The sequence below is a fragment of the Anser brachyrhynchus genome (genome assembly GCF_964034855.1).
Source record: "Anser brachyrhynchus genome assembly, chromosome: 1".
Taxonomy (NCBI): Eukaryota; Metazoa; Chordata; class Aves; order Anseriformes; family Anatidae; genus Anser; species Anser brachyrhynchus.
The window spans coordinates 8,261,322-8,285,676 of NC_137694.1; the positions used below are offsets into that span (position 1 = coordinate 8,261,322).

The 24,355-nt window shown below is 36.8% G+C and overlaps 1 long non-coding RNA gene across 1 annotated transcript; it reads right to left on the reverse strand.

The window, feature by feature from the left end:
- Nucleotides 1-752: 752 nt before the first annotated feature.
- On the reverse strand, nt 753-24,010 carry LOC308187459. The gene is made up of 3 exons (XR_013944703.1): nt 23,854-24,010; nt 3,427-3,553; nt 753-2,298 (listed from the first exon to the last, which is right to left on the reverse strand). It is a non-coding gene; the product is annotated as an uncharacterized lncRNA (long non-coding RNA).
- Nucleotides 24,011-24,355: the final 345 nt, after the last annotated feature.

Sequence of the window (24,355 nt, forward strand, 5' to 3'; positions counted from 1 at the left end):
CCCATGTTGATTGCCAATGTTCATCTTGCAATTGATCAATCACACTTACAGCTCACACCTGCACGTCAGCGTTCTCTCTCTAGAAAGGATATATTTTGCTTTCCAAAATGTGAAAGGTTCTGCTAACACCATGTTTCTTGAGCCAGCAACAAGGAACCAAGCTTTCTCCTTTTCTGGAATGAAATGTGTCTACATCAGTGTTTTAGTTTCAATACACTCATTGTGCTTCAGCAACTGGTAGGTGTTCAGTCCACAGGAACAGATGGGAACTAATCCCAGATGCTGTCCCCAAAAATGACTCTACAATAATGGAAGGTCTGCAGCATTTAAAGTTTCACCCTACAAATCTCTTCTGCATACTACACTACTTAGTGCCATAGAGAGACACTTCTTCCTGCCTGCCTTTCTGCCTTCCTGTCTTCCTTTTCTGCTGGCCTGCCTTAAGAGGTAAATGTGTTAAAATTTGTGTTATCCCCAAAATATGTCCCTCATAACCCCAATGCACTCTTGGAGGTATCCAGTACAAGATTATCCTGCTATTCATAGGGAGCTCTCTCCAAAACCTCTGCCCCTTTCACCAGGGGTGTATCCAGCTCATGGACAGAACTGAGATGACCAAAATACCTCTAAATCACAAGAAGAAGGTGCTTGGAGGTGTAATGTTAAATGAGCTGACAAGGCCAAAACAAAACCAAAAAAGTAAAATGTATCAAAATGTCACAACACTTTTCAACACTTTTTTGTTCTTGCTGTTTTCTATTTATTTATTTATTTAAGTTTCACAAAAGAATAATGCTAAAAGCTCTGCCAAAATTTAATCAGGAACACCACTCCATCATCAACACTGGCACAAATTTGGAGAAAGACCATAAATTTAAACTGAAAAAAAAGAAGTTTAACCAAATTTATTTATTTATTTATGTGGTGATTAAACTTGCACTGCAATTTAAACTTGTGTTTATTAAACTTTACAACCCTTAATTTTTTATGACTAAGATTACCCATGGATAATTCATTCTTAAAATTGTTTTCCTGCTGAGGACTAGGGACAGTGAAGTTACCTCATAAACGTCAAAGGAAATTTATATGGGCCAGAAAACATATAACTCAACTCTTTAACCTTATCTCCAAGCCTCTAATTACTAATCAGCTAATTACAGTTTCCTCACAAAAAAGAGCTAAAAAGAATGGTGTTAAAGAGAAAAAAGTCTGAAATAATGGGCTATAAAGAGAGTCATGTAAAAACCCTATACTGGTGTGTAGATCTGGTTTTTGTAGGAGCTATAAATTTTGTTTCTAGAACTCATAAGCGTGTGCATGTTAGGACAAAAAATAGATCTGGTCAAAATGTTTGCGAAAAACTCACTCCTACAATCCCCACTGAAAGAAAACTTCTGCATAGATAATGGATCTGTCTGTAGGAGAGGGAAAACCAGAGGTTTAATGTGGGATTCACCAAATCTAATTTCAGCTCTTTGAAAAGTGTTTAAACTAAAGCAGTCCTCTTGGCTCTCTTTACACTGAGTAGAGAGAGGGAGAAGGATCTCTAGAGAGTGATTCATCTTCTGTCTTTTACTCATTTGTCTTATACTGCTACGAGTTGCCTTCAAGAAGTGTCTACATCTTTCCACTGATTGGTGAGGAAATACAGATTAGAAGAAAAGGCTTAGAAGAAAAGTTTTGGCTATGGAAGGACAAGTGTGCTCAATCCCAAATGTCAGTGTCGATTGGTGTCACCCAGCGAGAGTGAAAGGCAGTGGCTTGTTTTGTCTCTGAGGAGAGTCTAGGACACGACCCAGAATACATTTTTCTATGACTCTCATGATATAGAACATTTTTCTCTGAAAAATGCAGTCATATGTTCTTGTCAAATAATTATCTTATGAACATGTAAAAAGAAACTCTGAAGAATGCAAATACATTGGACACTGTGGGTTTTTGTTGTTGTTGTTGTTGTCTTTTCCCCTTAACTCAGTCACTTCATTATTTACCACAATTGGTAAAGCTAAATCCACAGTGGAAACATTCAATCCTACGATGTGTTATGGATTTCCAGCAGTGAACTATTAGGTGTTTTGCAATTAACACAGCATGAAAGAACCATCACGTCTATAGATCTGTGAGTTCACACTTTGCTCTAATGAGGCCCAAGATAAATTGTTCCAGTTTCGGAGTATTGGCTACTAAGTTGACCCTGGTCCACAGCTCACTTCAGGCTTCTGTAATTCCAATAATCTTGTATTATGTGCAGCTCTACCAACCGCAAATGTCGAAGACTCACTCACATTACTCCAGGAGCTAAATGCAGAAGGAAAACAAGATATACTCAGGTTTATATTTTTCCTCACTTTTTTTTTTCCCTGTTCAATATAACATTTGCACCTATGTACAATGATATTTCCTCCAGAGATAAAATAAGGCAGAATTTGACCCAGTGTCTTAACTGTAAATACTGTTGGAGTTATCCTTATTAACAGATGACAGCATGTCTCCTCCATGTGCAAAATGCAAAGCAAGGAGGGGTGAAGGGAGAGAAACAACTCCATTTATGTCTACACAACATTTAGTAAACCTCGTCTGTAGAGGAGTCTGACAGTTCTCTCTCTATTCTGGATCGATTTGTACACATTCTTTATTAGAGGCATCACATGAATGAGGCTGCTGATTGTTGCTGTCAACACCCAGGAGATGCTGGAAGGCTGGATGTAACAAAAGAATGAATGAGGATATTTCTCTGCACATCAGCATTTCACAAGGCTTACCTCAGTGACTGCACTCTGTGAAATGTTGGTGCTCATGTTGGGTATGTAGTAGCATAATGTGCAAAATCCCTGTGGTGGTGCACTCTCCCTGTTCCTCCCCTCCCTCCCCCCCCCCCCCCCCCCCCCGGACATTTTGCCCATAACCCTGCTTGGGCAATTACCATTGGTGACAACCATGATGAATGCATCTGGTCATGATAGCCAAACTGGGCTCAAGGTGGACTCGGGGAAGGTAGGTCCAAGGGCTAACAGAGCATGTACCAATCAAATATGGCTGGTGTGCAAATCACAGAATCACAGAATTGTAGGGGTTGGAAGGGACCTCAAGAGATCATCAGGTCCAACCCCCCTGCCAAAGCAGGTTCCCTAGAACAGGCTGCCCAGGTAGGCATCCAGACGGGCCTTGAATGTCTCCAGAGAAGGAGACTTCACAACCTCCCTGGGCAGTCTGTCCCAGGGCTCCGTCACCCTCACCGCGAAGAAATTCTTTCGCATGTTGGGGCGGAACTTCCTGGGCTCCATTTTGTGCCATTGCCCCTTGTCCTGTCGCCACAAACCACTGAAAAGAGGTTGGCCAAATCCCTCTGTCTCCCACACCTCAGGTATTTGTAAACATTATCTTAATGTAATGTAATCAAATGTAATTAGTAATTAATCATCTTACCCCATAAATAGGGGACAGCCCAGAGCTCATTGAGCAGTCCTTTACTGCAGCAGGCTGCATGCCAGAATCTTCTCCTTGTGTAGGGATGCCTCTCAAGGTTACTCCTCAATGTCAAGAGATTCCTTACCTGCAATAGATACTCAGTAAGTGACTAACAGCTAGCTTGTTGAAGCTTTGCAAGTAATTTGCTAAGCATGCTGAAATCTTGTAATCTTAGCTAAGTGATGTAAAGGGCTGATTGTGCATATTAGGCATAAACTGTTAAGTCTGGAATTGGCGTAGGATCTGGTCATATGCAGATTCCTTGGATTTTGGACAGAAAAAGGGACTCCATCCTGAACCTCGTGACTCAATGTGAGGGTCTCCCTGATGCTTTTAGTTTGATCTTCTCCTCTATGCAGTAAATAATCAAGTGACCTTGCCATCATGAATCTTGTTAATGTCACATTTACTATTAGAACGTTATTAAGTCAGTCTTATTCAGTATTAAGCTTTGCTAAATCACTGTTTTCATCAATAAACATACTGCTGCTTCTCTCTTGTGAGTGAAGTGCATAATTCCTTTCGTGGCAATCTCCCAGCCAGAAATCTCCCTTAACAGGTATAGGATGGGACCCTGAGAATTTTGGAGAACATTGGTCATGAATTTCGCTAATCCTATGAAGCAGCTGAATATAGATGGAATCTCCAATAGTGACCATGATAAAAAATGAAGTAATCCTACATGAGTTTCTAGTTCTGATTAGGACATATGAACTGTAAGTATCATTCACATGTCATGAAATGTAAGTCATGATTGACCTAGTGGTCTGCTTGTGCTCTCCAAACTGCCCTAGGAGCTCTTCAATGGGATATAGCATGATCTATAACACTATCACGAGCTGGAGAGCTTCTTGGACATAAGCCAAATCCTGTGTTGTACTGTGAAAGTCCCATCAGTGCTATACTGGTGGGTTTTGGTCATATCAGGAAAAAAGTTGAAGTGCTGGAGGAAGGGAATGGTGGGTCAGTCCATCACTGGACTTTGACACCTACTCCTTAGTAAGTCTCTCTTTAGAACCACTTGTAGGGGTGCTGAAAGCAGCCTCGCCCCTCTGGCCCAGCTGCTGGGGCTCAGGGTGCCCCTACCCCAAGGACCATAGGGAGAGGTCCCCAGCAGTTTGTGGAGCATCTAAAGCAAGACCCACCCTGGTCCAGGGCAGCTCTCACCATCTGCCCCCACCTGAACTACAGCCCTTGCCACATTGCAGTCAGATATTGGACTCTAAGAGTATTCCTAATTAAGCAAACGATCAGAAGAGGCAGAAGAGACACATAACATATACAAAGCTTTCTTAAATTATGTAACTTCTGATTCTGAAAAATAAAAAAATAAAAGTCAGATTCTCCATTATTCAGGCAAGCAGATATCTGATGTACTTTCATAGGAACTGTATCCAAAGCAGAACCGCCTCAGGGACTGAAATTTAAAGCTCCTGAATTTAGAAATAATATTTTTTTTTAAAAAATGGAGTATGTATATGTATATATATATTGTACTTTTCTTGATATTTTAAGGCTAGATTTTTTTTTACTATTGAGGTGCTTGTGCATTCTATGCCTAGGTGGTACACATGGAGTAGAAGGGCTGAAGATGATGGTATGATTTGGGTTCACCATCCTGTCCTCTTCAGATGGTAGGCTTTGCTCAAGCAAGAAAGGATCCTGGCAATGGTAACTGGATTCCTAGCCAGTGTAGCAGGGATCATTTTCTGTCTGCTCTCCTTGCTGTGAACTACAAGACACTACAACATATTCCCATCTATTCAGGTAGCACTGTCAGATGAAACAAGGTAGAACTCTTTTACAGGAGGTACTTGTGTCTTAGGAATGATACTGCCTTGATGTGTAGCTTCCTGCTGACTCAAAAGATACTTGACTTCTGCCAGCCTGTTGGGTCTCTGTGGGAATTTGTAAAATCCCTGTTCATGCTAATGCTAACGTCTACTTAATGTTCTAACACACCAAGCAAAGGTACAAGCAGAGGTTGCTTCAGTCAAACTGAAGCTTGAATATCAATTCTTGGGTCACACGACATAAGCTTTTTTTGTGCAACTATAAAGGTTGATGAAACAAACAAACAGATAAACAAAACAAAACCAAGTATGATAGCTTTTCTAATAAGCCTTTAAGAAAAAGGGGGATAACTCATGATCTCAGTTATCATAAGTCTTTAAAAAGTAAAGCTTGGATGGATCTTAATTGGCCTTTTAAACCCATACTCTGTACTGAAAAAAGCAAGTAATATATAGTTAGGCCACCTCTAGCAGATATTTACTTTAAGATCTCCAAGAAAGTTAATTCTGCAACTTGTCTAGGTAATCTGTTCTAGTGCTTCCTTACACTTTTAGTTAGAAAGTATTTCCTAGTATCTAATCTAAATCTTTGTCACTGCAAATTAAACCAATTACTTCTTCTCTGACTCCTACTGAACTCTCTGAACATTTGATCACTCCATTCTTAACACCCTTTGCTGTTACCAAAAAACAACAAACAAACAAACAAAAAAAACAACAACTACTGGAAGATTGTTATCATGTTTTCCTTTAATCTTTTCTAGATTAAATAGGCCCAGTTCTTTAAAAATCTTGCTTTAGGATTTGCTTCTTCAACCTCTCATATTCTTCCAGTCTCATTCAGATGTTCTAATGTCTGTCACACCCTTTCTTAAACTCTAATTCCTTACAAGAACAACATTTGCATCAAATACGAGTCTTCTAATAATACATCCCACATTGCAATATTCCATTTTAAAATTTTGTTTTCTAATCTGTTTGTTATTTCCTGTGTTCCTTCAGGTTTGATACTGCCTTGTGGCAGCACAGTCATTTTTATTTCTGTGCTGGATTTCCTTCTCTCATATGTAGCATCTTTCATTTCTTATTAAATTTCATTTGCTGATTTCAAACCAATTCCCCTGTTTACTGAGATAAGTTTGTATGATGTCATCTGAAAATACTTTTTCAGAGATCAAATGTCTTTGCGTACCTCTGTGAAACTTCACTGACCTTCACTGATAAGGATTCTTTTCTAGGAGTTTTTTTTACTGAGATTCTGGATCAGGTCCAGGTAGCAAGTCATTGCATGGTCAGTTATATACCAATATGCTGCAAAATTGTTTCAAGTATATGTACTGGTACTTTCTGTTTGAGGGAAACAGGATGAAGAGAAACAACTCATAAATAACTAGACTGGCATATTTGCTCTGGAAGAATGTCTAAATTTCCATTTCAATCAATATATAAAAATGAACTTATGAACAAAACATCTATTGTCCACACGTATTTTTTTTTTCCCCACATTTCTGACGTACAACAATCCTCCACTAATTGCTCAGGTTTTTTTAGACTTGCCCCAGTGGTCTCTCACACATAGTTCTAATAATTTTTTTTTTTCATGTAGTCTTTTTTCTTCTCCCTGCAATTATCTGTTTAGACTAATGGGTACTCAAAAGTGAATTATTTTCTAAACCAATGGAGCTCAATAGGGGTGACTCAACATTATGCTAATTTAGCTCTTGTATTCTTTTATATTTTGTACAGGTCCATTCAGGTTAAAGAGTGAAGTACAGAAGCTTTTTGTTGCAATGTTTACCTGAGTTTTCCCTTTTTATTGAAATATAACAGTTGATACTTTTGTTTAATGAAGGCTTAACTAGAGGTGATATTTGATGTTGGTTCCGCAAAACTTGAAAGCTGTCATAGATACAAATTAATATTAGGGTTCTGGGTGAGAGAGAAACGAAATAAAATAATGGTAACAAATAAAGGATAAAAAAGGGAGAAAATCTGTATCACACACTACAGGGTTTTCTCCAGATTGATGATAAAACCAAAAAGCACTTTGAAGATGGGAAATTGCAAATGCCGAAACTGTGTCTTCGTATCTCCAATATGTGTCACCACATGCTTCAAATGAATGTGACTGATAGAAGTGTTACCAGAAAACTGTGGCCAAGAATCAAAAAGGGACTGCTGAATTTTTAAATGTGTGATTCTTTTTCATGTCATTGAGGCAAGAAATGTATTTTCATCTTCCTGTTTTTTTTTTTTTTTCCTTTTTTTTTTTTTTTTGTCTCTTCCTGTGGCTTTTGAAACTCTTCCATACACATAGTGCTGTGAAGGCAAGCTTAACCTTTTTTTTTTTGTTTTTGTTTTTCAATCGTTCTCAAATATCTAATGAGGAAAGGAGAGCAATATGTGTCTTCTCTTAAATGTCAAAAAGTCAGAAGTTGTCGTCTCCACATGACATCTTAGTTTTCTGAAGGCATAGGGAGGTTTTCTTCTGAATGTTCTTCTAGGAGATCTGTGCAAAAATGGTTAATTTAAACGCAATAAGAAATACCTACTCTGATAATGGAGGACAGACAGTTTTGAGAACTTTGATGGTTACAAATTTGGCTGATGATTTTAAGGTGCTTTCTAAAAGATCTTGCTTTTCAGAAAATTCATTAACAAAATAAAAGAATCCACTTTCAGAAGGCTTAAATTAAAAATGCAAAATCTGAGCATTGCAAAACTGAAGCTGTGTTCAAAATCGTTCCTCTAGATACAAGCTTCCAGTCATGCCTCATCTGTTGCCAAAGTCCTAAGGCACGTAATACCTTTGATCAAAATCACTGTTCATGGGATGACTTTCCATTGATGCCATCCCTGGTTTCTTATCAGCTGAACCATTTTTCCAAGAAATCCATCAACAGAATGACAGTCAGCATAAGCTTTTTGTCAGGCTAAAATGAGGGAAATAAGTATCGAACAGAAAATTCATCCAAATTTGTATTTAAATTGATTTAGATTAATTAAATTGTTTTATTTTGATCTATTTTGACTTGTTTCATGCTAGTGACAGAGCCAAAGTTTGTGTTAAAGTGTGTATCACATATTCAGAAATCCTTATAGTGTAAATATAAGTGATTGTTGATTGAATAATCTATTTTTTATGAAGTAGAAGATTCTACTGGTCTAAATGAAGATAGTCTCTGTTACAGTGAGCCACCTGAGCAATCAAAGAATCAAATGCTAAAGTTATGAGTAGGAAGCTGCAGGAGTAAGTCAGCAATGCAAAGCAGAATTACACATGTAAATTAAAGTGCAAGGAGAATTTTTCAGTTTCTAAGTCAAATATTTCAGGATAAAAATGGTGAGAAAGAAATCAGATCTGCTCAAATCCCAGTTTCTGAATTGATTTGTGAATCCAGAGGCTTGATTCTCATTTTAGGTCACTGAAACTTAGGGAACTGAAGGGAAAAACACAATTCTCATCATCTGTGCATCCTAACACCTAGAAATGGGGAATCCAGGCTCCCCTGTGATGTTTCACAATTATTCGGATAGCTTTTCTGTACGCAAGGCCAATTACATGTTACTGCAGAGGGTTTATACCTTTGACAAGAGGGGAGAGATGACAGGTATGAGGTGAAAGACAGCTGACTCAGGACAGGATGTCAGGTATTCTATCCAACTGGAATTTAGCACACCATTCTATAAGTGGACACCTGGAACATGTATGGTATCAACAATCCTCTAGACAATTAATTGAAATAGTCTTAATTTGGTCCCAAGTGGCTACAGTGTTTATAACACTCTCTTCAGTCACATAGGTGTCAAATAACTTTGAATCATATTTGGTCAATGGCATGTCCAGTACTGTTTTTGGCCATAATAATTAACTATAGCTAAACATATAGGAATCTACGTTCTGGTGGATTAATCTTCATTTCTAGTTCTATTTTTCAGACAGTATTTATTTTGTTTCAGTCAGCAATAAAATCAAAAGTTGCTTAACGAAAGAACAATAGTGATTTTTAAAAGACATTTTAAAGAAGACAGTTGTAGACATATCTATTTACCCTGGAGTCTTTTTATATTAGTGTAGCCTTTGCACAGAGAGTCTCAGTGACATTTATTTTAAATCACCTTTATATCAGTTAGATGTAAAATGATCATTACATCTGAGGTTTTCCCTGTGCAAGAAAAACATAAATGTAATTTACTTTCTCAAATGTTTTTTATTATGTCCGTTTAGAATTATTTTGATAAAACAGTCCTGGAGGCAGTCATAGTCGCAATTGCTTGCAGGAGACTTTGTTATCTCAACTACCGTGAAGCAGACTAAATTTTCATAATATGATGATTTATTCTGTCCCTGATCTGGGTAAGGCCTACGCTGTTTTGCTACCCATTAAATGAAGAGAACATCTTCCCATGTCTAGATGGTGCAGCAATAGCTTTGAAAATTCCTGATTTGGAGTACTCATACTATTTATCTTTGCAACAGATATTTGCTGAATTTCTGTGATCGCTAACCTCTTTCTCTGAATTTCCAGAATCTCAAAGAAGACTTTCCATTGAGCAGGTGAATGGGTTGCAGTCTGTTGGATTTATTTTAAGAGTACTCTAATTGAGGGAATGACACAAAATGAAGTAAAGATTAGCAAAGAACAGGTTACAGTGGCTTGGAGGAGTATGCAGAGAGAAAATTTGAACCACAAAGTGGCAGCACTTATGCATCAAGAGGCGAAAGAAACGTAGGACAAATACCTTGTATGGGTGGGAGGTGTCTGGAAGCTCTTGTGAATGATGGTAGACAGCATATGGTATGTGGGTGTCTACTGTGATCTGCTTACTCCAGCAACACACGAACTGTACCTAGACTCAAAGTCGTATTTCCTCATAGCTATAGTTTTTCTACTTGCTCTTTATTTTTATGCTTCATGCTCTCCTGAAATGTAACATTTGAAATACTTTATCGTCTGTTCTGAGAATTTTATTCCTAGAACAAGATCAAGAAAACAGAGGGAATTCCAAGAGGAGTAAGAAAAACAGTTATGGAACTAATCTGCAGTGAAAGAAAATTCACGCAATAGATAACAATAGCTAACTAACTGTGATAGCTGTGATAGCTGTTCATTTCCCAGAGAAATTTCAACACGTGTCCTTAGAAAAAGGTCTAATCATACTTATCTGTTAGGAGACATTCTGATTTGTGTAATAGCATGCTTGGGTACTTGCCAAGTGCTAGATAGGGGACAGAAGAAGGGCCATAAACTCTTGATTTTTAGAGCTTAGAAAAGGGGCAGAGCAAAGATAAAATGTTAGTTTAAAATTCAAATGTTCAAGATTCATCAAAAAAAGAAAAAAAATGAAAAAAATAGTTTAGGACAAAGCCTTCGATTTTGTACATGGAAATGGTGTCTGAAAAACTGCAGCCAGATGAAATGCATCCATATAAAATAAACCTTCAACTCCAAATCTGCAGCAGAAGAGTTTTCAGTTAGCTCTCACTCCCATATTTGTTTAGGCCAATGAATCCGATGGATATTTACCCTGATGTCACTGAGATCACATTTTGAAGACAATGGTAGGATTGAAAAGGAGATTAGATCACAGTTTGGCTTACTGAACTTCTGTTTTCAGTGATATTGTATCAGAGTGAAAGGTCCACTGTTGGAAACCAAAGTAAATCTGGGTGAATTTCTGTGATAGCAAACTTGTTTTCTATTTGTATAATGAGAAAACCTGGCAGACCTGGCAGAACTCAGTTTTTATAGACTTAATATCTAGAGTAGGTACTAAAATCTAGGACCTAATAAATGTCATTGTTCAAATTTTTCTTGCTGAGACTTTTAGGTGCATGCACTTAGAAGTCATTAGTGAACTGACATGTTTCAGTTTCAGAGTATTCCAGTAGAAACAAAGAAATCTTCATGAAGTAAGGAGTACCACATCTCAGAACATTAAGTCACAGCAAGATGTTTTGATTTAGGTATTCAAATCTTGAAGTGCTCATAAAGCTCTCAACAGATGGCTTTAATTCTAACTTAACACTAGGTTCCCATTTAGAAAGATTTAGGAAAAAAAAAAAACGAAAGAAAGAAAAAAAAAGATTAATTTCAAGGGATTCATTATTATTTCAGGTGATATAGCTAACACCAAGATATAGCAAGAAAATGTCTCCCTTCTTCTGAATTTATACATGAAAGTTCCACCAGTTTGCTGAGGGTACTTAAGTTGCACTTGCAACTACACAAAGCAAAAGACAGTAGGATTGTTCTACTGATCCTTCCAAAATGTGCTTTCACTACCAGTCCATTTCTAAGCCTTTCCTTTAGCTGTTCTGCAAATCTTAAGTTCAGCTGGTGCCTATCAAACCAAGACTGACATTTCTAGACAAAACTTACCAAAGCTCTCATTTAGCACTGTCATCATATATTAGAAGACGAACTTTAATTTGTCAGGTAGTAAACCTGTTTAGAAAGATAATAACATAATGCATATGGAAAATAAGTTTTGTTAAATGATGTGCCTGATCTCATGACCATACATTGTGTTAGCTCTGGGTGCTTTGTTCCTTTATAAAGTTTTAACTACCCAATAGATGCTGCCTGTGGCTTGGCAGGTTGTGCATATTGATGTGTAGGACATTTGGATGTCAAAAACAATTAGCTGTGACAATCAGCCAGTCAGCAGTCTTGAACACCTTCCAGCTTTGCTCCATTTATGGTCATCCGTAAATAAAGCAGTGTTCTTAAAGCTGTGTTTTCATTTATTTTTTTCTGCCAGCTAGTGCCAGGCAACTTAATGGAGCTTCCCAACATTGCTCCCTTATGGAAATAGTTTGAATCAACATTGTATTCTTTTTCCCCTCAGCATAAAACATTCCTTGTTTGTTTCATATCCATTTTGCTTCATGAGCAAAACAGCATCATGGTAAAAAGTAGAGGCCCTTGTAATCATAACTTTCACATACTTGGATTTGTTAGTTTTTCTGTTTAAATAAATATATATATATATATTTAAATAGGGAAGGAGGGAGAAGGTCTGCTTCTACTGCTGCTGGTCCTCAGTTCACTCAGAAGACCAGTGATCCTCAAACAAATGTTGTAGCCTTCGAACTTTTGAAGTGAAATGTGCTTCAATCTGGTGCTTAGGACTTGAACTGGGATTTGGGCATAGTCTTTTTCCTAATAGCAAATTAACCCTTTCCTCCGCGTCACTTATCTTTTACAGGTGGGTTCAGAATGCATGTGTTTAATTGTTAATTGTTATATATTCTTAAAGAATTTGTAAATTGTGTGCTTCTTTTCTTCCACTTGTCCCTGGAGTTAAGAATATGCTTATTTGTTTTTGTATTTGGAGACTTAATTCTCTTAATTAATGGTAGGGAAGATACAGCAAAGCAAGGTAATGGTAGGCTTCCCAGGAAAGGTGAGTCTGCCTTGTCCTCCCTGCCCCAAATTTCTGGTTCCTTGCTGGGGGAGAGGTTCAGAAGTGCGAGGCCCCAAGGGGAGACCGTTTAGCTGGGAAATACCATGAAATACTGTTCTTTTTGGTGTTGATTCAGAGGGGCTTCACTTTTTTTTGGTGGCTCAGCAGGAAGAATCACTTCACCCCAATGCAAGGGAAAGGAAGGAGTGTGAATTTAAGTTGGACAAGGAAGGTGGGGAGATCAAGGTCACAAGTAGCTGAATAGTGTTGTGATTAGGACCAAAGATACTCCTTGGAGAAAAACTAACAACTATGTTGACTGGTTATGTAGTTCTTGGGCACTTAGGCCTGGTAAATGGTTTATCTTCATCAAGAGATGTGGAAAAAGGACCAAAATTCAGCAGACTGCTGGCTGTTGCTGAAAATAAACCTGGTTTCTTCCTGCCACAGCTGTCCCAGCTTCTCTCCCTGCTTCATATCCTCAGCAGAGGGAACAGCACTTTTATACAACATTGTTTAACTGTATGTCAGGAAGACTTTCGTCCCCCTCTTCTATTGTTTCCAGTTCTGTCAGAAAAAATGACATTTTCCATCCTTAAGGATGAATGTTGTTGAAAGAATCTTGACAGCTGCAACCAAAAAAGAAGGGAAAAAACAAACAGAAAAACATACCTAAAGACCTTACAGAAAATGTACGGGGCTGTGGGAGAGAAGTCCTATAGCTCAGGCTCACACTTTGCCTTTCACATGTGCACATATGACTTTAGGCACTTTCCTTCTCATATGACTTTAGGCAAATTACTTAATCTCTCCAGTTCTGTACCTGTATGGGCTCAGCAAATATCATTTCAATATAAGGATAGACAGCATCTAATATTCTTATTACTGCTGCTCTACTGTTACAGTTTAGGTTAAGTTATCATTATAAGGATTTAATGGCATTTAACACAAAATCACTTTTATATACAAGTTACATTTAATCCAAGAAAACAAATGGAAGGAGAAAATATCTGTGAATTTTCAGCTTTTCTGGACAAAGAATTTTATTAGCTGTTTCCTTGGTAACATTTTGCAAGAAACCTTTAAAGATAATTTTGCATTTGGGAGTAGAGAATCTTGAAATAAGACAAAGGCTTTTGAGAAGTCTTAATACAAAGGCACAATGCATCCCAAGAAAGTATTCATGATGTAGCTTTTATGTCTAAATCTCCTAGGAAAAAATATTCTACAAAGAAAGGCACAGCATGAGAGCAAAGATGGTCAGATGAATTACACAGATAGCAACATCAAAGCAGCTAGGTTCTGGTTTTTTTTTTCTTTCTTCCCCCCGCCCCGGGACACTGCACTTCTCCAGTGGGAGAAGCTGGGGCAAGAGGGAATGCTTTGACTTGCTTCACAGGAACATTTTCTAATTAGATTAGATATGTCATGAGAGATGATAAAGGGCAATTTGTAGAAGGAGATGATGCAATTAACAACCTTGTATAGAAGGCAGAAATAGTCAGTAAATATTTCTGTTCCATAATTGGAAACAGACAAGAATAAAGTACAACAAAAAGATGATGACATACCTTTCAGTTCACATAACAACATCTTCTAAGGATAAAGGTTGAGGAATTTTCATGGCCTAGATGACTTACACATCACAGTTGAAACTGTTGATGAACATTTGGACAAATCCTGAGGAAAACCCAGATGAAGCCCAGAAGAGTGACAATGATCTATAAGTATTTGAAAAGGATATTTGGTTAACAATATTGCTATATTTTCTGTCCAAGGGGAAAGAAATGGGTTTTCATTAGCGAAGATCAAAGGCCTGACATATAAGTAATGTCAATGTATTTTATGGTTTAAATATATATATATATATGTATTTTTTTTGAGGAGATTACAGTTTTGTTGTCAAAGATATCTGAATTATTCAAGTCATTATTAATTGTTACATTACTTAAACTTTTGTAAGGATTTAGGACCGTGTGGCATTCCAATTAAAATATAGCACCATGCATTACCAGGAAAGAGCTGATGGATGGTATAACTGACAAATGTTAAGGAGTTGTTATTCATGGGGAATTTTCATTATAGCTTTTTCTAGTAGGAACCTTCAGAGATGCAAAATGTACCTGATACTATTCAACATTTTTATTGGTAATCTGGCAGTAAATACATCATCATTGTCAATGAAATAAATATGTGGTTGGCACAAAGACTGGAGGAACAGCAAAAAATGATGAAGTGGAGTAGTGATAAAGAATGACCAGGACTGCCTGATGAATCAGTTTATTCAATCAAGACACCTTTTCTGTTCAGATAAATGCAAAATTTTGTCTACGTAAGTAAAAGGAACAAAGGTGCCTACAACAGAAGAAGAGTCCAGAAAGTAATGTTTTTTGAAAGGTTTAGGGAGCAACTAGGATGAGAATCACTGGATGCTCCAGTGGTTTCCTACATCAGAAAAGACTCATGTCAAGTCTTATATATAGCAGCAGTTGAAATAAAAAATACATCCTTCTATAGGACAAATAAAAAGTATCTCCTTCTATAGAACTATGGAAATGGATATTATCATACTACACATATTTTTAGAGTCTACAATTTAAAAAGAATATTCCAAAATTAGAAAATAAATCTATTGTATTTTTCAAGATTCTGAGGAATATGAATTTCTGTGAACCATACTGTTTTGTTTTTGTTTTTCAGTCTAGCAGGGAAAGGCCCAGTGAGAAGGCTAGATGCTAAAGGTCATTAAGATGGGAAAGACAGTGTTTTAATTCAGTGATTAATCAGTAATTAAATGAGAATGCTCTTGAGGAAATAATAATAATAATAATGAGGAAAAAAAAAAACTGCAGTGGATTATTTTTTTCCAGATTTCATCTTATCAGAGTTCTTTGGTGAGGATGTCTTTTGGTCACAAGCATGGTTAAATACATGAAGGAATAATACTAAGCATCTTCAATATCTGTGATATGAAAAAGTTCAGACTGGAGGATGAAATAATGGTGCCGCCTATGGAAAGAGATGGTTATAGGAAGATGAGACAGACATTCCTGACAAAAGGCCAAGATCTTTGGATCAGATCTTGTCCGTGTCAGCTGTCATCTCAGTTTGATTAGTTTTAGGCTTGTAGCAAGATTTAAGTCTGAGTAGCGGGGCAATCATTCTCAGTGGCCTATCATTGGCATTAATGTGTGACTTCCATATGACTATGTATAAGAACATAGATATAATAGGAGTTACACTTGCAGAAAGTGTATATTACAAGTTCCACCCTCTCTACCCATTCTGTCAAGATGAGAGCTGTTGGTAGCAGAGCTTTATAGCTATACCAACTGATGATTTTCTCTGTAGAGGTACTGGGTTAAATCCCCGCTACAACAGCCAGCAGAGCAGCTATCACAACAGCAGTTCCTATGTTGGTAACCAGACAATTTTCTCTACAGAACTCCTGAGTATATATTTTATGTACTACTGCTAAAAATATCAATTTAATTCCTTCTTTAGTAACCTCTTCCAGAGATCATGCATCAAATTCGTATGCATCGTATTGCATAAATAATTATCTTACAAGGAAATTTAGTTTGGTGTAAAAATAAAATGTCAATCCAATTTTTCTTTTGCAAAAATGTCCTTATGCCAAGACAAAATGAATCCTTCACCATATGGCCATAAATGAAACAGAAAATATGTGATATAATGGTGCTATGTTAGCAAACTATTCTAATTGATTTATTTTTCTTAGCAACTACATTGCTAGAACACAGCTATGCTTAAACTGCCACCAGCTCTGCCTAACAGCTTCTATTTTAAACAGCGGGCAATGAATGTGAAAAATTTTTCATATTGTCACAGCTGATGAATTAAGACTTTATGTTTCTAATACTGCCTAAAAATACATAACTTTAAAAAAGTGTTTTCATTCTGAAATAAATGTAAATATTTGTTTGAGACTAGTTACTAGCACATAAGACTGAGGTGATAAAAAGCAAAGATAAACAATTCCTTTTTTATTTTATTTTTCAACTTTCCCTGAATTTCTAAGCTTATCTAAGTCTCATATTTCAGATTTTCCTAATATTTTTATTTCAAAGCTGTTGGGGTATGTGTGCTGGCATGCCCCACCACAAGAGATAAAATGTGGACATAGTGGCAAAAATGCAAACGAGCAGAAAAAAAGGAAGAGACAAATGAAAGTAACCCAACAGAAGGCTTTGCTTTCGAATCACTGAGAGGAAATTTGTGAGGCAGTTGGCCTCTAGAGTTTGTACTACAGTTTGTCTTTTTCAAGCCTTTCTTAGGAAAGCAAAGATGAAAATCTCGGCCATTTCATATTAGCATCCATTGTTTATAAAATCACAGAGATTCCTCCTTAAAATAAGAAACAAAATTTTACAGGTTCCATCAGAGCAAAAACTAACTCAGAGTATAATAGTGCAATTTTTGCTATCCCAGAAGTTTAGTTTAAAATAATTGGGAAGTCAGACATTATTTTGCTTTTGGTACTTGTGGAGGAGAGAGAGTGACGTGTCACTAACTCATCACCCTATCCAAGTACTTCTCTCTGCTGTTAGTGTCCAACTTTATAATCTTGATCTACAGAGCATAGTTACCCACTGGGCTTGAAGGGTAATTAGCCAACAATGTAAGCACTTAGTCTGTGCCCCAACTCCATCATAAAACAGCTCTCAGCAAATGAGATGCAAATGTGGATTATGACAAAAATGACTGCTTTGCTGAGTACAGCCATCATCCAATGCCTATAAAAGTTAGTCCCTATGGACTTTGATCAAGCACTTCCACCCCTGGCAATTTTATTATGGCTGGATTATGCTGCTCCCATTTCCTATTGTGAGCTTTGCTTACTAGAAGGTTAGGAAATTTTTGACGGACTCCTGATGGAAATGTTAAGGCATATATTCCCATGCACCTTTTATTAATTAATAGAATCATAGAATTATAGAATCATAGAATGGTTTGAGTTGGAAGGGACCTTAAAGATCATCTTATTCCAACACCCATGCCAGGGCCACCTCCCACTAGACCAGGTTGCCCAAAGCCCCATCCAACCTGGCCTTGAACATTTCCAGGGATGGGACAGCCACAACTTCTCTTGGCAGCCTGTGCCAGTGCCTCACCACCCTCACAGTAAAGAATGTCTTCCTAATATCTAAACCTACCCTCTTTCAGTTTAAAGACATTATTCCTTGTTCTATCACTACGCTCCCTGACAAAGAGTTCTTCACCAGCTTTCCTGTAGGCCTTTTTTATGTTCTTGAAGGCTGCTATAAGGTCACTCTGCAGTCTTCTCTTTTCCACGCTGAACAACCCCAACTCCCTCAGCCTGTCTTCATAGGAGAGATGCTCCAGCCCTCTGATCATCCTTGTGACCCTCCTAATCAACATGATGTGAATGATATTCCTCAGGAGCTGGCACTGAGGGTACAGTGCCAACTCATCTGGATAAGTCTCCGAACCTCCTGTTACTTTGCAATTAGCCTGGCTTTTTGAATAGGATGGTGGACTACAGGTCTTTAGAGGCCCTTCCTAACTTATTCACAGAGTCAGACTTTCCATTTGAGAAGTCACCCAGGTTGATCAAACCTGACTGTTCTTCGTAAATCCACGATAGCTGTTACCAGTCACGTCATTGTCTTTCATACACCTTTCATAAATCATTCTTTCGCCACAGTGATATTGTGCCCTTTTGATTCTCTTCATTCTATCTCCAAAGATTTTATGTGGTCCAAAATTTGACAACCTCATCACAAGAAGAATAACACATTCAATATTTCTTCAGATTTTGTAAATAATTTTTCAAGTATTTGCTTTTTATGTATAAGTGTTTTTAAATATTTATTTAGGACAGAACATGGCTACATATTAATCAGAATGACCTATTAATCAGTGCAACTTGTTAATATAGAGTTAGAATTTAGCAAGCCATAAAGAAATATTTGACAATATGGAATCTAGGTTTAAATGTGTTTTAGGTATATTTGAATTTTCAGCCAAAATTTTGTGTATTAATTAAGCACAAAAAATTTACATTATACTTTCTTTTTCCATTTTTACTAAGACTTTCTAAGACACCATGAACAATTAAGATTTTTAATCCGCCTTTTTTTTTTCAGACTGGGACATTATAAAGTTAGCACCCTGATCGACTTTCACTGTTCAGAAAGCAATCTGATTCTTAGACGTTCGGCAGTTTACTTCCAAAAATGTTGTCTTTAATTTCTGTGTCTCAGTCAGTTAATTGCCGCTGATTCATAAGGAGGAGACTGAAACTAGTAATGATTTTCATATAGCTTACTGAACAGCCTGCAGACAGTAGTTACATCTTTGTACCAAGGAAAACCTAGGCCAGATATTAGATGTGTAACTTAGCAGTGAAAGGCTCCCTATTTCATTAGTAATCTGCAGCATCTTTCAGTTCCCTGTGCTAGTTCATTAGCAAAATGCTAGAAATTACAAGGATGATATGTAGTGCAGGAGAGAAGAACGCTATAAAAGGCAATATTTAGAAAGTGAGAAGTGGAAGTGCTCATGGCTAAGTATTTGTATAAAAACTCTTGAAGATGAGAGGAATAGAAGCATTCATTTATTTATTTTTTTTTTTTTTTAAATTCACTGGTGTGTTGCATATTCTAATTGAAACTTGTGGAGCAGAAAGCTGATCTTGCAGTAATGTTTGTGGATACAATTACGGAAATCCTTTGAGCATGATTAAATTATACAGTGTCTGGCTATGGAAGTCATTTTGATACTTATGTCTGAAGTAGAGTTAATGGCAATGCATGAGGTGGCACCTTCCTGAATAATCTACTTAGGAAGAATGCAATGTGTAAAAGTTTGCAAATAATTAGCAAGTTTTTGTAGTGATAAATACTAACCACAAAAAAGTCAATTCTGCATGGTCTATCATCCAAAGACATGTGATGTGAGGTCACTGTTGAAAGATCACTCAGAAGCAATGATCAATACAAATTGTATGATAGAAAACAAGAAATGACATGTATTTACACTAATTGGAATTTGAAGAGTTTTTAGTCAATCGTTAATTATTCCTTTCAGGACTTTTGCTGCATTTATGTGCATAGGTTTTGAATCTTGGTATCGTTATTTGTTTCAGATATTACAATTTATTGACCACTTTGATTTTGTTGATTTTGTTCTTGTTGTTTATTTTAAAGAGATTGTTGATTTGTTTTTGTAGCTAAAGAGTGTTTTAATCTGTTTTCTGTTATGAACATCTGGGTAAGTGCTCAAAAGTCCAGAAATTGTTGTTAAAAAACAAATCTTGAGAACAGGAGAAGAATATTTTTTTTACACAGAAAAATGAACTTGGAAACTAATATCAAGTTTTTTTTTTTTGTGTGTGTGTTTCCTGTGAAGAAATCTGTTCTATCCAGAATATTAAAATGTAAACACCTAAAGGATTCAATTTTTATGGAAAATTGTATAACTCCAGCATAATGTTGGTTTTCTGTTCAGTACTTGAGCTCCTAAAATTCATAGAAAAATCATCAGACTAAATTCTGTTTTCCCACAAAACAAATAGATTCTACCTGCTTCCTCACTAGTAAAGACATGAATTTTAAGGTTATTTTCAGTTTGACCATCTCCATAACTTAAGGCTAGGTTTCACCGAGAGACTGCTGTGATCACCCTGAAAACTTCTAGTGCATTGAGAACTCCAGTTCTCATTTGAAAAGAGAAAAGACCATGGTTTAAATACTCCGAATGAAAGAGCAATTTCTATACCCATTTGTAAACAGTTCAAATGATTAAGTATCCTCTTGCTAAAAAATTGCATTTTATTTCCAATTTGAAGTTTTGGCTTTCAGCCACTGGGTCTTGTTATTATAGATGAAAGAGCCCTCTGATATCCAACACTGCTCCCTGCATAGGTAGAATGTTCCCCATGTTGTCCATATTAATCTGATTCTTTGCTGCTCATGTATTATCTTTCATCTGTTTCTTTAACTGTCAATTTTCAAAACATACGCTAGTTTCAATATCTTGGCTGTTTCTGTAGCTGAGATGCCATGAAGTAGCCTGAGAGGACTTGAAAAATACCTACAGCTGGATGAATTATTGCTGATGGAAAAAAATATATCTACATCTTTGAAGGATGTCTTATATGTTGGACTATAATTTTCTGGCAACTTTCACCACAAAGGTTTCATATTTGCTCTAATATATGACAAATACCTTGAAACACTGTCTTATATGCCTGGCTTCCAAAACAGAATATGAAAGTCCTGAGGTAAGCACATTGGCTCCAAAAAATCTGGCCTAATTTCCAGCTATGTCCCCATGATTCCTACTAGCTTACATGCCCTGGCTGTGCAGAGCCAGCCAAGACGAAACCCAAGGCAGAGGGATTTACATGCAATCCAGGAAATGTCCCGGTGCCTGGGAAAAGTTAGCCACTTCTGAGAACACTGTGATATATAGCAGAGAGCCCTGATAACTCACCGTATAACTGCTTGACATAGAAGTGTGTCTGAAATCCCTCCCCTCCTTTGCAGTTCGGACACATGGCTTAGAACTGATGTAAAATGGACAGACAAATTCAATGTCCATTATCCAGAACCCTCCATTGTTAAGAAGTCTAAACAGACTCTTCCCAAGAACTCAGAAGAGATTGCTGGAGAGACACTATTTTGTCTAAAACATCCTTGTGCTTTTATGCTTTTGTGTACCATGTGAGGGAAAAAACAACAACTATTCTCATCAAATTCATATGTGCCACCTTCAAATGTGTCTAAAATTGCTGGGATGAAAACACAGGGGTGAGGTTCTTCACGTTAAAGGTGTGCAACAGCATCTAGAAGTCTCTCTCTCAGATCTCTCAGGTCCAAATTCAGTCCTTCTTCCTAAAAATCTTCCGAATTTCTATATAACAAGAAATTACAGTCACATTTAGTTCTCTTTTTGTTGCCTTTTTTTTAATGTGACTATCTGAGCTATGATTTTTCCCCCAAACACAAGAAGACTCTAGTTTATTAAAAATAAAAATTCCTAAAAACTGTCAAATCAAAATAAAAGACAATATTGTCTTCATACTTGCATTACAAATTGATAAAACATTTGCCTTATTTTTATGTTAAACATTTCTGCACTGGGAAAAGCTTGTTTTAGAAAATAATGGATAGAACAGTGAAAAGAGTGGGGTGTTAGAAGGTTTGAAGCTGTTTGGAAACGGGAGCAAGATTCAGATGGTTGGTTACTCTAAGATTTTCCAAGGAGTTTTTGTCAGATGAAACTGAAAATAAAAGCTAAACTTGAATGCATTGTTTCTTGGTTAAACTTAGATAGATTACTGCAAAATGCAAAGGCTTCCCCAGAGGCTGCAGTATGGTTTGGTTGCTTATGTGGGAGTATTAAAATTATTTACACCTGAAAGATGATATTGGAGAATTGAATAGTGTCTCATGAGTTCCACCCAGTTCAAGTTCTTCCCAGACTTTTCCTTATCCCTGTCACTGGCCATATTGAATATCCTTCTAACTGTGAGAGGATTAAGTTGAGGAATCTGGCTCAGATAAAGCTCAGATGTAAAGCTGGTGGATGATGGGGTTCTTCAGAGAAAACTGAAGTCAGGGTTTGCACGTCCATAGTGACTTCAAAGAGATGCAGGGAAATAAAGACAAAACAAAAACCCAGCAGATTTGAATTTCCTCCAATTGATTTGATGATTTCATATGCGTCTCTGATTATAGACTTTGAAGCTGGTCAATGAGGCAGTGAGAAACAGAAAACTTTACAAGCTAAATAATTGAAAAAATTAAGAGTGAAGAAAGATGTTCTCTGACTGTCAGGATGCTAGGGCCCATAAACAACAACAAAACCCACATGGTTCTCTAAGTAATCTTGAAAACATATGACCAGACAACTCCAGACAACTTAGTTCTTCTATAGGGAACAAAATAAGCAGCAATATTATCAGAATAACACAACATTCAGGATCTGGCCTCAAACAGCATAACATGAACTGAGAGCTTTTCTGAGGATTTGGGGGAATTTGGCTGTAGCTGCAGTTGCTTAACACTTCCAAATTTGGCTCTGAATTCCTGTAAGAGCCATTTAACAGAACTGAGTATTGGATCCAATTTTCTGAATGAATATCCATAGGACCATTCTTCTTACCAGGCTGAGATGTTTTACTGATAAAGGACACACTGAAGACGCCTTGTGTCAGAGGCTGTATCCAATATGCCATTGTCATAGAAAAAGTGAAGGAAAATATCACAATGAAATGAGAGAAAAATGTCAAACCTGCTTGCTAAAATTCACAGATGGAAAAGGGTAATTATTAGTGAATACTTGTCTTCCAGCAAAATGATTGGGGGGAATGGAAGGAATCTAAGCAAATAAATATGCACAGCATTCCTGAAGGAGAAATGAATAGAGATCCTATTATATTATTATTTTTGCACAGCTTGGAAACTTCACTATAAAAACTGCAGGGAATATAAATACACTGCATGCGTGCAGAACTTTGTTGGACTTTTTATGCACTACATGCATGAAATATCCTGAGATTATGATAAAATACTTATTATTTAGCAGATCAAGCTGTTTGAGTTAGCTGTGATTTCTATAATATTTCTTTTCGTTAGAAAACCTGCTATAATGTTGGTAAAGGCTGAATTGCTAGAGCAGCATATCCTTATATTTTTGAGGTTGCTAATATGTTTACAGGCCACAGTTACAGATCCCAGGTACCTAGGGATTTTGTCTGTCTCATGACTTTTGCTGTAACAGCTTGGATTAAACAAGGCTCCATAATCACTGGTTTCGAAACATTTATCTAGATGACAGAAAACTACTAACATTCTTTGAAAGAGAGAAAGTACAAGCAAAAATTGTTTTATAAACACCCGACTTAGGAGGCTTAACACATTTTAATTTTAAAAGTTATCCCTAGATATTTGCATCTTCCCCTTGTTCCAGCTAGCAATTCATAGAAAGCTAATAAATAAAAAATATTTACATTATACCAAAGCACACTTATGCCAAAAGACGATATAATTCAAAGACCATACTGTGTCTATGATCCAACAAAGAGATTCACGCATTTTGGGTGCCATCCTCAAGTTGCACCTCAAACTGACACTCAAATTAAGAATAGTCAAAATCAGCCACCTTTTCTGAGAAGGTTGAGCTCAATTACCTTGATAGCGAGCATGATGCATGCAGTCAGTGGACTTTCTCATTCTATCCTAAAAATACTCTTTTTTTGTGAAGTAGAATGACAATTTTAATTAAAAAAAATAGTGTAAGAATTTGCATTTATGTCTTCCCTTAAGCACTTCTTTCTAGATCCCAGTTCAAAGATAGGAAATGAAAGAGTACCCATGGATGATGTAGCAGCTCTATTTAAAACTTAAACATCAACAGAATTGAAAGCAGGTGTGCTGTCCTTAGCCAATCCTTACTCTAAGCTGTGGGTGATTCTTCCTGATGTGATTTGATTCTTTAGATAGAGCTGGAAATATATACCAAAACTGCAACTCCATTTGCAACTTCATTTTAGTGGCTGTGTATCTTGTGTCACAGGTTTTAAATACATGCATTTACCTTGGCTTTAACATGCATATAGAAGTCTAGGGGGACTAAACTGAAATTGTTTAAAAGGACCAAATAGTAAAAATAGAACAATGACAAAATAATAA